This window comes from Saccostrea echinata, unplaced genomic scaffold (assembly GCF_033153115.1).
Source record: "Saccostrea echinata isolate AGI-Se365-2 ecotype Australia unplaced genomic scaffold, CSIRO_AGI_Sech_v1 ptg000052l, whole genome shotgun sequence".
Taxonomy (NCBI): Eukaryota; Metazoa; Mollusca; class Bivalvia; order Ostreida; family Ostreidae; genus Saccostrea; species Saccostrea echinata.
In genome coordinates this window covers 7,375,743-7,389,075 of record NW_026889801.1, presented here as the reverse complement: position 1 = coordinate 7,389,075, position 13,333 = coordinate 7,375,743, and the positions used below count along the sequence as shown (strand labels likewise).

General features: G+C 31.8%; 1 protein-coding gene and 1 non-coding gene across 2 annotated transcripts in view; both read left to right on the top strand.

Moving 5' to 3' along the window:
• LOC133204320 (multiple epidermal growth factor-like domains protein 10) overlaps positions 1–13,333 on the top strand; it is a 609,956-nt gene that overhangs the window by 530,704 nt on the left and 65,919 nt on the right. The window lies entirely within an intron of this gene.
• On the top strand, positions 5,103–5,176 carry Trnat-ugu (transfer RNA threonine (anticodon UGU)). Its single transcript has one exon. It is a non-coding gene; the product is annotated as a tRNA-Thr (tRNA).

Sequence of the window (13,333 nt, the reverse complement as noted above, 5' to 3'; positions counted from 1 at the left end):
TTTACAGCACATTTTGTTTCAGAAAACATAGAGCACAAGCTTGCCTATCTATGAAATTTATATATTTCAGACACTAGTATCAGATGTATCTTATGTATAAAAATCCCAGATCGGCAAGCTTGTGCTCTATGTTTCCTGAAGTGAAAACTATCTCAAATTTGACGAAATTCAACCAGAATTGAGGAAATTCAGAAAAATGTCCTACTTCTGCACCCTCTTGTGGCCTCCGTGTAAGCTTTGAATCAAAATTAGTGCTGGTTTTAAAACTAGCATCATTTTAAGTTCTTAACTACAAACTATCACAATTTTAACTGTGTTCTGATTTTTACATCAAATAAGGGGCCAGATTCAGCCGTTACCATATCTTGTCCTTTGATCAGAAAAGCTCACTTGAGACTTCGGCTCTGGTGAGCTAAAAAAAAAGTGCTGAAAAAAAAATTGGGTATGGGCGATTTCGACGCGTTGACCAGTCAGAGTACATCAAACAAATCATTTTTTTATTGTTGGCCTAAAGATTTATTGTGGCCCTTCCTTCCCCTGGGGATCATGATTTGAACAAACTTGAATTTAAACTACTTGAGGATGCTTCCATATCAATGTCTAAATATGGCTTTTCTGTTCTTAGGAAGATTTTTTCCTAATATTTCGTTGTAAAACTTTGATCTGGATTGTGGCCCAACCCTGTCCCCGGGAGTCATGATTTGAACAAATTGGAAACTACACTAGAAAGGCCAAAATAAAAAATACCTTTGTTTCCCCTAACGCAACCGACCCACTTAAATCATGCCGACTGAAAAGTTTTTTTTAAATAGGATTATTCAAGTATTTTTTTTTTTATTGTTTATCAACTTTATCATGTTTATAAAATACAGTTTCATCAAAATCCATTGTATCAGAACAGCGGCTTTTGTTTTACTCTCACCCACAACATTTGACCACAGAGCAGGGTTAGTTCATGTTGTAAAACAATGGTGAAGTATCAAACTTGTATATCTTTAACTTATTAGAATCCTACAATCTTGAAACATTTTGTGAATTAAATATATCATGACTAAGGAGTGTTAAGATGGTATTTACAAATGTGTATTCTAAAATTAACATACATAGTAAGCATGGCAAAACATGCCCCATGAGCAAGGGCCCACCTTGTTTATGCATATCAATAAATTTCAGTGCATTTCTTTTCATTTTGATCTAATAAACATTTCATGTATGATCCCATTTTTACTATAAAGGATCACAGGAGTTGTAAATATGTCTTTGTATAATCATTTCATCTTGATAAATATAATTCAGATGTCGTGTCTTCATTCCTATTATTTATTGGGAAAACTTTGTGACTATAACATTAGATATATGAAACTTTATTTAATTCAACCAAACCACACTCTTTCCAGACAGTGTTGAAATCTTTAAAATTGGCTTAATGTATGGCTTCCTGAGACGTACATGGTATTTTTCTTAAGTTAGACCCTTGAAAATAGATCGTTTCTTTGCTTTAAAATACCTTTAAAAATTGTTAGGCCTACAATATTTGAACACCTGCCTGGTGTAGGACTCCTTATTTAGACTTTTACTCGGAACTTATGGCCACTGATCATTAAGCATCAGTAAGCAAAGGCGGATCCAGCCCCCCCCCTCCCCGTTTGAATTTTCTGTATGTAGAACATATATGTCCATTATCCTAAAATCAAGGGGAAAACATCTCTTATTTGTAAGAATTTGTCGGACCCCCACCAAGGCTTTGCCCTAGACCCACTGGAGGCTTCAATGCAGCCCCCAAACCCCCTGCCTTCTACTGCTCCCTCCCCCCTTTATGAAATTTCTGGATCCGCGGCACCACTGGTAATGGGGGATTATTTGTGCCAACATCTACATGTATACTGCAACACTGGACCTACATTTTTAGGGTCTCATTCCACGTCTCATGTCAGGACTTGTGACTTAGAATAAGCTCCTGAATTACGTCGTGACTCCAAAACGAAATACTAGAATCACTGTGCCAAGCGAGGCTCTTGTGACTTTGTCTGTGTAAGAACTCAAAGATGATAGTAGGTTTGAAAATACTCTCGGGTGTCCTATGGTTGAGTATTTGCGAATCTTGTCTTTTTGTAAATATTCTATTTCAATAAATATACGCTGGCCTGAGATATTTCACAAGTTCAAATGAATAATATTTCTGAATTAATTTACCATACATGTTGCTTCATTTGTATGATATTCAGTTTAAAAATTGGTTTCTTTTGTTTTTTCTTATTTATAAAGTTATTAAAGAGAGGTTAGGCATTTGACCGTGTGCATCTACGTGAACATGTAAACCCAGAAATGTTTTACAAGTACGCGTAACTAACATCGTGTTCTGTTTAACAAACTGTACGTGTACTGGTACCTGTAAACATCATTTCAACAAGTCATTTTACAATCCATTTTTATCAAATAATTCTATGACTTTGATTCAAAAAGATACGAAGTTGTAAGTAAAAAACTCTCAATAGCACAACAAACACCGCCTGAAAAATATATACCATAATTTGAGTTTAAGAAGGTACACGTTCTTACCTCCATGTACTTATGAATCTACACGTTGTGTACGACTTGTAGAATTACGCGGTATGCAAATCCGATGACGTAAATCGCAGTAAATTAGGGGATTTCCCTAGCTTCACGTACATGTCAACGTACACGGTCATCTGCTTAACTTCTCTATTATTAAATTTTTTATAATGTATTTTTTTCAAAACTGCTGTCAGCATGGTCAGAAAAGAAAATAATTTACCTACCTACCTACCCAACTTGAGATTTTAGGGTTGGTTAGGGGAAACAAAGATATTTTTAATGATGGCCTAACTTGAGCATGCTTCCATATCAACATGACTCTGCTTTTCTTAAGAAGATTTTTAAAATTTACCCCTTTATATTCATTTTTAAAAAATTTGATCCCCCATTGTGGCACACACCCTACCCCCAGGGGTCCTTATTTGAGCAAACTTGAATCTACACTATGTAAAGAAGGTGTCCTATGAGCTTAAACTTTTTTGGCCCAGAGGTTCTAGATCTTGAGCGGAAATTTTTTTTAAAATATGCCATCAAATTTTCACTACATGAATTTATTTATTATCTCCCCTTGATTGAGGGTGTGACCCTCATTTGAGCAAATTTGAATCCCTTCATCCAAGGAAGCTTTGTGGCCCAGTGGGTTTGGAGAAAAAGTTAAATTTTGAGAAGTTTACAGACAGATGGACAAGCAGACAGCTAGATGGACAAACAGACTACAGACAAAATGTTCTCAGAAAAGCTCACTTGAGCATTCAGCTCAGGTGAGCTTAAAAGCTCATTTGAGCTCAGGTGAGATGAAAAATATATGCTACATATAATCATGATAATAAATAATAAATTTAATAAATTTTTGTCAGTAAAACATTTGAGAAAACAGACGGCATGACAATATTTTTCATGGTGCTTAAATGATCTCACATTATTTACTGGATAGACCTTTCTCTGATGCAAGGTTAGAAAATTGCCATAATGTGGTGGGCAAAAAGTTTTAATTTCTGTACTCATTGTAGGAGTCATTCAGGAAACCATTTTAGCATGGTACAATTTATAAACTTCTTTCAATGGAAATTACAATGAAGTCTTCACAGTTTGATTAGTAAAAACTAGAGTGTTTCACAGAACACATGTGTCGCCTGCTTTTAGCTTCATTAAAGATGTAAATAAATGTAAGAATTGTCAGCTATTTATTTGCTACATGCATAGTAAGACTGTCAGTGATGGAATCCAATAATCAAATCGAAATACAAATCTTCAACCCCTCAAAGCTAAAATGAATATTAATGAAATTGAAATTATTAGAAATAATTATTTATCAATTAGTTATTTCAACAATCCTTCAAAAGAGAATCCAGTCTGTCTACCGCAATTGTCAGTCAACATCATCTATTTTGGAATACCGATTTTTCGTTTTTGTAGGTACTGTTTATCATACAATGTCAAATTACATGGTCATAAGCTTATAAACATGTGTAAATGTGAATTATCAAATCCCTGCCACTCTAAATTCAAAAGACATAACGATAAGTTAAATTAAACTGTCTGCAGTATATTTTGCAAAGTAGGTCAAAGGTCAAGGTCAAGTAGACTGTAATGGTGGTATTTTTTCACAATATATTATGACAAACAGAGCACATGCTAAATAGCCTAGACTCAACTCTTTAATGTCTAAAAGAAGTTGTATATCGACACAGTAAAATATTTCAAAAAGTAGGTCAAAGGTCAAGAGGTTGGTAACCATGGTAAAATGCAAAAGCCATAGTGCCAAGCTGTACATGTGCAAAATATGAAACCCATACCTCTTACAGTTCTTGAGATATAAGGTGTAACAGACGTGAGGACAGACAGCTAGACAGACAGACAGACACCAGGTAAAGTGATCCCTAAGTGTCACTCTGCTCTGCAGGCTACAAAATGACACATCATGGACGCAAGAATCCGGAAGGGGGGGCATGCCCCCCCCCCCCCCCCCCCAATAATTTTGTCGATATATAGAATACTATTTTTTTTTTTTTTTGCTTGTCAAGGAATTTTGGTAGTTGATAGTGCCCCCCCCCCACTGAAAATGTTTGGCTGTGCCCCCCCCCCCCCAACTTAAATTGCTTCCTGCACATGTGCTGTAGAAAAGCAAAGATTCACACGTTATTCAGTGTTACACAACACTAAACATGCTGCTAACTAAAAATGACACTTACTTAAGTAATCAGTCTAATACAGTGAATGTCTTTTATATAATCAAAGTAAATAAGTTGATTTCAGGATTATTTAGTTTTAATAAGAGAAAACATAAATGTGTAATGGTTTGGGTCGTGTATATCTGCCTGGGTAGCTCAGTCGGTAGAGCACCTGACTAGTGATGCAGGGGTCCCGGGTTTGATTCCTGGTCCAGCCATACATTTTCTCCTTTCCTGTTAAAGATTTGGTGCCGTTGACCACCCCTAGACTTGCAGGTGAAAGTCCCGCCAGGGGCAAATAAGAACTTGGTTGTGTCTTCGAGGGCGAAGACAATTTAAGGAGGGAAGAATGTAATGGTTTGGGCAGTGAATATTGGCCTGGGTAGCTCAGTCGGTAGAGCACCTGACTTGTGATGTAGGGGTTCCGGGTTCAATTCCTGGTCCAGCCATACATTTTCTCCTTTCCTGTTACACGTATACCATGTATACACAAGTCACTTGCAAGATTTAGTAAAACCCTTGATAGAAAACATACGGAAATTTAATCAATGATCATTGATTGATAACAAATTTGTTGTTCTCAGCCCTGAATAAAACTCCATGTTGTGAAAATGAAATTATTCTTGACATTTATGTAATGATTTACCTTGAGAATAGTTATTTTGCATTCTTTGTTTATATTTTTAATCATATACATGTATCCCCTAGTTTTTATGTTCAGATTCTAACTGTAATTAGATCTCGAGAGGAGTCAAAATAAAAGTAAAATTAAATTAAGTTCTAATCTTAATTATCAAAATTTTATCAACAAGAGTTTAAACAAGTGATTGAATATTTGAGTACTATATTTCTAATCGAATATTATAAACCTTTACTATTCCTTCACAAATATTCAAACATTCATTTCAGCTCAAAATATTTTTTTTTGTTTATATAACATTGTCTTAAGGTACATAAACCTCTGCTTACTTACATAAAATTTTATTTTAATTCATATGACTTTCCAACAGAAATGTATTTTATAAGTAAAATACAAACAATGATATTATAGCTTGCGGGGCAAAATTAAACAAAAAAAGACATTTCAACTTGACAAATCTATAAAGGAATAATAGACATTTATGTCATTAAGAGTTATCTCTCTTATCAGAGTATCAATGAACCTTAAAGTACTTGGCAAAATAAGGAATTGCAACTCAGTATACTTTGTCTGATTTCTTTTAAATGGCAATACTTTTTGTTTCAAAATTTGAAAAAAAAAATGAAAACTGAAAAATAATCATAACCTCTTTATTTTTTAACCAATTTCAAAAATAATATTGTGTTTTAGAAATGATTTTAAAACCTCTTAATTATTAGTATAATGTGCTGCTTTTTAATTTAAAAATCATGTTTCATAGTTAGGTCAACAAGCTGGTCAATATTTCACCATTATTATACACTGACCAGCTCATTCATCTGTTTATCTGAAGTTGATATAAATTTGTTGTGATAATTAAGCCAGGCTGTTCGTTATCTGCTTTTGCTTACCTTCATCCTCAGTCGACAGTCATCTAAATCCCAAGGCCATACTCGGTGTAGGTCGACGGCGGCATATTTTATATGTATACATCAGCCGAGACGATATCAGGCACCACAAAATCATTATTCATTTATAATACACTTGAATTCTTTTACTAGCGATAGGAAAAAACAGGAACAATTCAGACGAAACTACTGTCCTCCATCATGCTCCACCCTCATGCCATTTGTATCAAATTCAAACTCCGATCCCGATTCTTATGTATGTTGCTGAATAACGCGGGAAGGGGGGAAATATCAAGGGGGTTACAAGAAAACGATTAATTTTTTTTCTTTATGATTGAAATTCTTAAAAGAAAAATTTACATGTATCAAATATCTCTATTTTATTTTAGGATATCTAGATTATTTTCAATGTTAAAAAAGAATAGCGCACTTTTTTATGAAATGTCGAAGGCTTTCAGGAAATTTACGTGCGATCCGTTTTCTTTTCTTTCTTTTTTTTTTCTTTTTTCTTATAATTCATGTCTAGATGAACAAACAGTTCACTAAATAAAATATTTTGTTAAACACAAAGGAATCAAAAAATAAATAAAGATTTATGAAAGCCGAAGACACACTACATGTGAACAAAAAGTATGCGATTCGTTTTTAATATTTATTTCTTGATAAATAAAATAATTTGATAGTAAATGCTTATTATTCGATTTTAGTGACAAGCATGCTACTTTGCATTTACATGAAAAATGAACTAAAATTCAGATAAAAGAAATTTATTGGGTTCACGTCGTGAGATTAAGGAAAATTAAATTATTTTACATGTATATTACAAAACAAAAGGAAATCTATGATTTTAATTGTTTCATTTCTTTTAGAGTTCACCAAATTAACTTAAAAAAGCTTTTCAGTGTACACATAATTTTATCAAATCAATCTTTGCAATTATTTTATTTCCTTGTTAAATAGTTCCAGTAGACCAATACATAGTACGCTACACTAAAAAAGTAAATAGATAAATAAGAAAAAAATCAATCAATCAATCAATCAATCAATCAATGAAAAAAAAGAAATTCAGAATGATTTTTCTTACAATCTGATTTATTATGAAGATAACATATTTTATGCTATTTGAACTTCATCGATGTGGAGAATGTTTTGAAAAAAAATAGTTATATTTCTATTCCAGGTGTAACCGTGATCAATAGAAGTTTTTGAAAGTCTCATATGTACAACTCTCTCTCTCTCTCTCTCTCTCTCTCTCTCTCTCTCACACACACATACACAAAACATCTTACTTTTTCTTTCTTAAAGTGATCCTGGATGCAAACTTCTTTTTTTAATTAAACATGTTTATCTCTAGAATGGAAGAGGCAAGATTTTTGACCTACATATTTCCGGTATGTGCATTGCCCTGGTTAATATCACACTTCCTAAATCAAGGTCGTCTGCATAAGGCAGCGTGCTTATCTATCGGTTACTTGTACAAAGATTTAATTTTAAAAGAAGTGGGGGAAGGGGGGGGGGGGAGGTCATGATCGACGTGAATATGATTTACAAGAAAAAATGTTCCATCGTATTGATGACAAAAAAACATGTTACGCACTGTACCATATTTGTATTTGCTATCTACAGTAGCAGAAAAATGCTAATAATAAAGGAGGAATGACTAGTCATGACACGTAATTAGTTAACTTTCCTATATGTATGTTATCATTAGACGAAGGAGCTAGATGAACCGTATATTATGCCATTTTATACTGAGTACTGTAAAGGTTCAGGATTAATTACCTCAAAAGATTTTCAAAACAGTCCTGGAAAACTTAATATTTGTTACATATTCATTTTAATGAAAAAAATCGATGGTGTAAATCAGCTCCTATAGCCAGAACTATTGTATATTGTCAAATATAAAAACCTGTATTTTGTTGACTTACATGTAATAAATGTTTCTGTAAAAACGTAGAAACTATAGATCGAAATGCAACTGTTATTTAATATACATAATATATTTAAAAATATTAAAGTGGATTTTCTCTTTTAGAGAAGTATAGAAGGCTAGTTATTAACTGTCTATTTCTCCAAAGAAAATACAATCGGGGGGGGGGGGGGGAGGGGGGTAAAAATATTGACAAGCAATTAATAAACAGAAAAGGTCATTAGTCTTTTACAAACTCTTATAATGGAATAGATTTTAGTTTATTTTTATTTTAAATGATTGTACGTTTCAGAGGATCGATGATCTTTGATTTGCAATTTATTTTGCATAAAAAAAAATTTAGTCTCATACATTTATAGACATGAACAACAATTTCCTAAGATGAATTTCATCTTTTATTATCTTTTCATAAGTATAGACATGAACAACAATTTCATCTTTTATTATCTTTTTGTAAGTATAGAAGTATTTTTTTTTGGGGGGGGGGGGCTTTTCGTATATCATATGAAGCATAATTATACCAAATAACAAGTGGGATAATTTAATTGTTATATGTCTAGATGCATGCACTGCATTTCAAAGAATGAAATTAAAGGTAAACAACATAGATAATAAAGTACACGAATTCCCCACCATTCTACAAAATATGCTATGATTTTATAGTTTATATTTTGAAACTTAATTATTTTCATTCCAACTGAGCATTGAACTGTGCCCCACACATTTTGGACGAAGTAATTATTACGTTTTGCTACTAGCAATGCTTAATTATAGTATAGGATCATCGAATGACCTTCTTTTTCTTCTTGTCAAAAGAACGTTCATGTACGTTCTTGAAGGCTTTCTGACATGCACCAGGAACTCCCTGGAAGTTTTATGATCATACGATTTTGCTTAAGAAAACAATTAAGCAAACAAATTAAAAAAGGTTTGCAACATCTTGTTTCTTTTCCTTGATCTATTCATTCATTTATTCAATTTTTTATTTGTATGAAATCCAATTTCATTTTACTAATTCAAAGATTCATTTGTTCTCTACATTTTTTTAATGAAATAATTCTGATACATGCATTATAATTAAATGCAATCTTAAGATACAGCAAGACCCCCAGTGAGCCTCTCGTTTACACGAATGCCAGACTTTTTTTGTTTCAATCGCTTCGTCGGGGAAAACAGATTTTTGACCTACATTGCCCTGCTTTTTAACAGAGTCGTCTGCATAGGAATGCGGTATTGCTGTATCAATTTACAACTTGTGCAGAAAATCTGAAATCCAGCAAAAACCACAAGCTAGCTAGCAAAATTTGCCCCCCCCCCTTCTTTAAGATCTTAATATGTGAATAGAATAGAATAGCATTTATTTCCATATCAGGGATCTAATAGGCATAAACATATATACTTACAGACAAATACAATGAAGAGTTATTCTTCGAGTTAGTACATTTCTGATATTTCTAAAATTTCATATGCAGATATGAGTTATTTTTAATATTTATATATTTTCTCTTCCATGATTGTGATTTGAAAGAAAATTGTTTTATATGAATTATATAAATTCTCCATTAAAGACACAATTACCGTTTTTTTTTTTAAAGTTATGAAGTATCTTGATTTTCTAATCATGGAAAACATATAACTCCATATTATATGTCACATGCAAACTGATATCACATGAAGTAATAAGTTGACAGCCCCTGTGTACAGTTTGTCAAAAAACAGATTTCAAAATCAATCGAAAATGTCACTGGAAAATATTTGAAATGAGCTGAAAATGATATATATAAAGTGACTTAGAAAAAGAAATAAGAGTGAATCACCTGAAATAAATTATTTGAGAACTTCAATATTTCCCTTTTTGGCTTTTGATTCCCATGCAAATATATACTCAGTTTTTTTATTTAATCAATGTACATGTATAAGAAATACTCTCACACATTGTCTGCTTCAAAGCACCCTGACTGTGCTCTTGTGCTCATGAAAGTTTGAATTGAGAAAGTCTGAACAAAATTTCAATAGTATTTGTAGATTTCTACCAAAATTCAAGGTATATGCACTATTTCAGGGCTTAAGAAAAAGTAATAAAGATGTCACTTATTATTTAACTATCTCTTTAAATCAAGCCCACATTATATGTCATATATGCTAAAGCATGCACAGCAGGTGGATTTCAAATCATTACAAACTCAATATAACGAGATAAGATAAAGAGATGTAAATTAAATGAGCTAGACATGGAATATAAATTAGTGATAAGAGTTGATCATCAGCTTCTAGTTTTTTTGTCGTTAAATTATTTGTCAAAATTTCCATTTCAGTCTCAAAGTTTTTAAAATCATGGATTTACCTGTAAAATATGCTACTTAGTGATGTTTCAATAAATCAATAGATGTTGGAAATACCCCCATAGATTGTCTGCTTCAAAGAATTTGCCTGTGCTCATGTGCACAGGAGAGATTAGGTGATAAAAGTGCAAACGCAACCTGATTTTGTATTTATAGATTTCTCATAAATCATTAAAGGATTTCTTAAATTCTATTTTGCAGGATAACAGAAAATTATTAAAGTAATGAAGTAATACCCTTAACTAACACTGTCTCTTTGCATCGTCAAACTTTGTAAGTCCGCATTATATGTCATAATGCAACTAATAGTAAATAGCTGATAGATTCCTTACAAATCAGAAAATTTAATTAGTTATAAAAGTGGATTAGGAGCCTTTCATATCCTGTCATGAAAGAACATGAAAAATTCTCCTTTTGTCTCTATTTTTAAAATAATGATTTCCATAAGAATATATACCTTAGTTTTGTTTTATTCCATCAGTTGATGTAGGAAAGGACTTTGCTTGTGCTCATGTGCAAATGAGAGTTCGAATGAAAAAAATATTCTTGAGTCCATCCTGTTTTTGTATTTAGAGTAGAAATTTCTCTCTAAATTCATTACAGGACTTCTAAAATTCAAAGAAGCACAATTTCATGGCATTTTTAATGACATTGATATATGACATTTAACATTCAACTTTATCAGAATATCATCAAAATTAATTAGACCACATATCATATTGTGATAAGTAGTAAAGTAGCTGACAACAGATGCCTTGCTAAAATCTGTACAGCATGTAGATTTCAAATCATTAGAAAATACCAATGCACATTCATTCTCATCATAACTTGAAAATGATAGACTTAAAGTGATCTAGATATACTATTTACTTTAATAATAAGAGTTGATCATCAAATTCCCATGTTCTGTAGTAAAATGACATGAAAAAATTCCTTTTTATCTTACATTTATTAAAGAATATTTCCCTGCAAATACACTTTAGTTTTGTTTCATTCAATGAATAGATGTCGGAAATACATCCGTGCATTATCTGCTTGACAGGACGTTGCAAGTGCACATATTCACATGGGAATTTGGATGAAAACCTTTTAAGTCCAACCTTTTGTGACTGTCGTATTTAAATATTTTTATCCAAATTCCCAGTAGTATTTCTTAAAGGCCATCATGCCATACTGCAGGACATTGTTTAAGTAATGAAGATGACACAATACATTCAACTATCTCTTCGTATCCTCAAAGTGTATAGTCCACATATATGTCATATTGCTATAAGTATTATATATATCTAACAAATAATGTACTGTAGCCTGCACAGAAGCAGGTAAAACATTATCTGCTTTTCTAAGGCTCATTATTTGCATTGTATTTTGAAGGAACCGGGGATTAATCTGCAAGTGATCATCCAACTTATACCCATAGCTCCCTTTCTAAAGATGAAGTTCTTTAAAATCATATGCCAGTTTTAAATATTGTTAATAATCCTGACAATCAAAATAAGTTTGAATTATAACTCCCTTTCAAAGGATGAAGTTCCTTAAAATCACATGCCAGTTTTAAATATTTTGCAAATAATACAGATTAATTGTATGTAATTTTCTGTAAAATTACTAAGTTCAATTTTGATACAGAAAAATACTCTTGCAAAAAAACTAAGTCCACAAAAATATAAAATGTTATACTGAAAATAATCTAATTTCCCCAAAATACAAAAATAATACCCTGTAAAAAATAGTCAGATTTTAATACAAAAATAAGCTACCTAGTGTTTGGTAATCTATTTTTTTTTCTGTATTAATTTCAATAAAGTACAAAAATGATGGTATTAATAATATATTTAAATTATACTTTTATGTATTTTTGTTTTGAAATGGAAAGTTTTTTTTTAAAATTATTATTTATTATTCATAATTAATTTTGTCTATAAAGGCCAGTTAGGGAAAGTTTTATATGTAAATTTGTGACAAAATATAAGAAATTGATGATCGACTCTCATCAATAGGGGAAAATGAGGGACTTTATTAATTTATATTCATCATTTTCATTTTAAAGTAGTCAGTTTTCCTGCTTTTTGGCAGTGATTTGAAATCCAGAAGATCTACAGGCTTTATCTAGGGAAAAGGCAGCTATTTATTTCTAATCGCAATGTGACATATGATGTGAAAGAGGGAATGAGGGAGTGTAATTTCTATATATATTGATTGAGTGATGCAAATCTAAAAAAAAAATATTTCCGTAAAAAATATTTATTATGTCTATAAAAGCCTACTAAAGAAATTTTAAGTGTAAATTTGTGACCAAAAAAAAAAATATGAGAAATTGATGATCCACTCTCATCAATAGGGAAAAATGAGGGCATTTATTACTTTATATTCATCATTTTCAATTCTTAGCAGTCAGTTTTCATTTATTTGGCAGTGATTTGCAATCCAGAGGGTGTACAGGCTTTATCTAGTGAAAAGACAGCTATTTACTTCTAATCGCAGTGGGACATATGCTGTTTGATGATATATTTTGATAATGTGCAGTCATTACTGAATGTGAAGTGTCATCTTCATCATTTTCCCAATGTCAAGAAAGGGTGCATAAAAGATTTCCGGAAATCCTTATTTAATTCTGAAGGAATATGTAAATGATAAATAAAATTTTACTTAGTTTTTTTTTTTACACGAATTCCCTTAAGCACATGAGGACAGGCTAATTGGTTTTAAATAGGGAATGAGTGAGTGTATTTTCTATAAATATTGATTGATTGATGCAAATCAACAAAAAAATATTTCCATGATTTTTATTTTCATTTTAGATATAA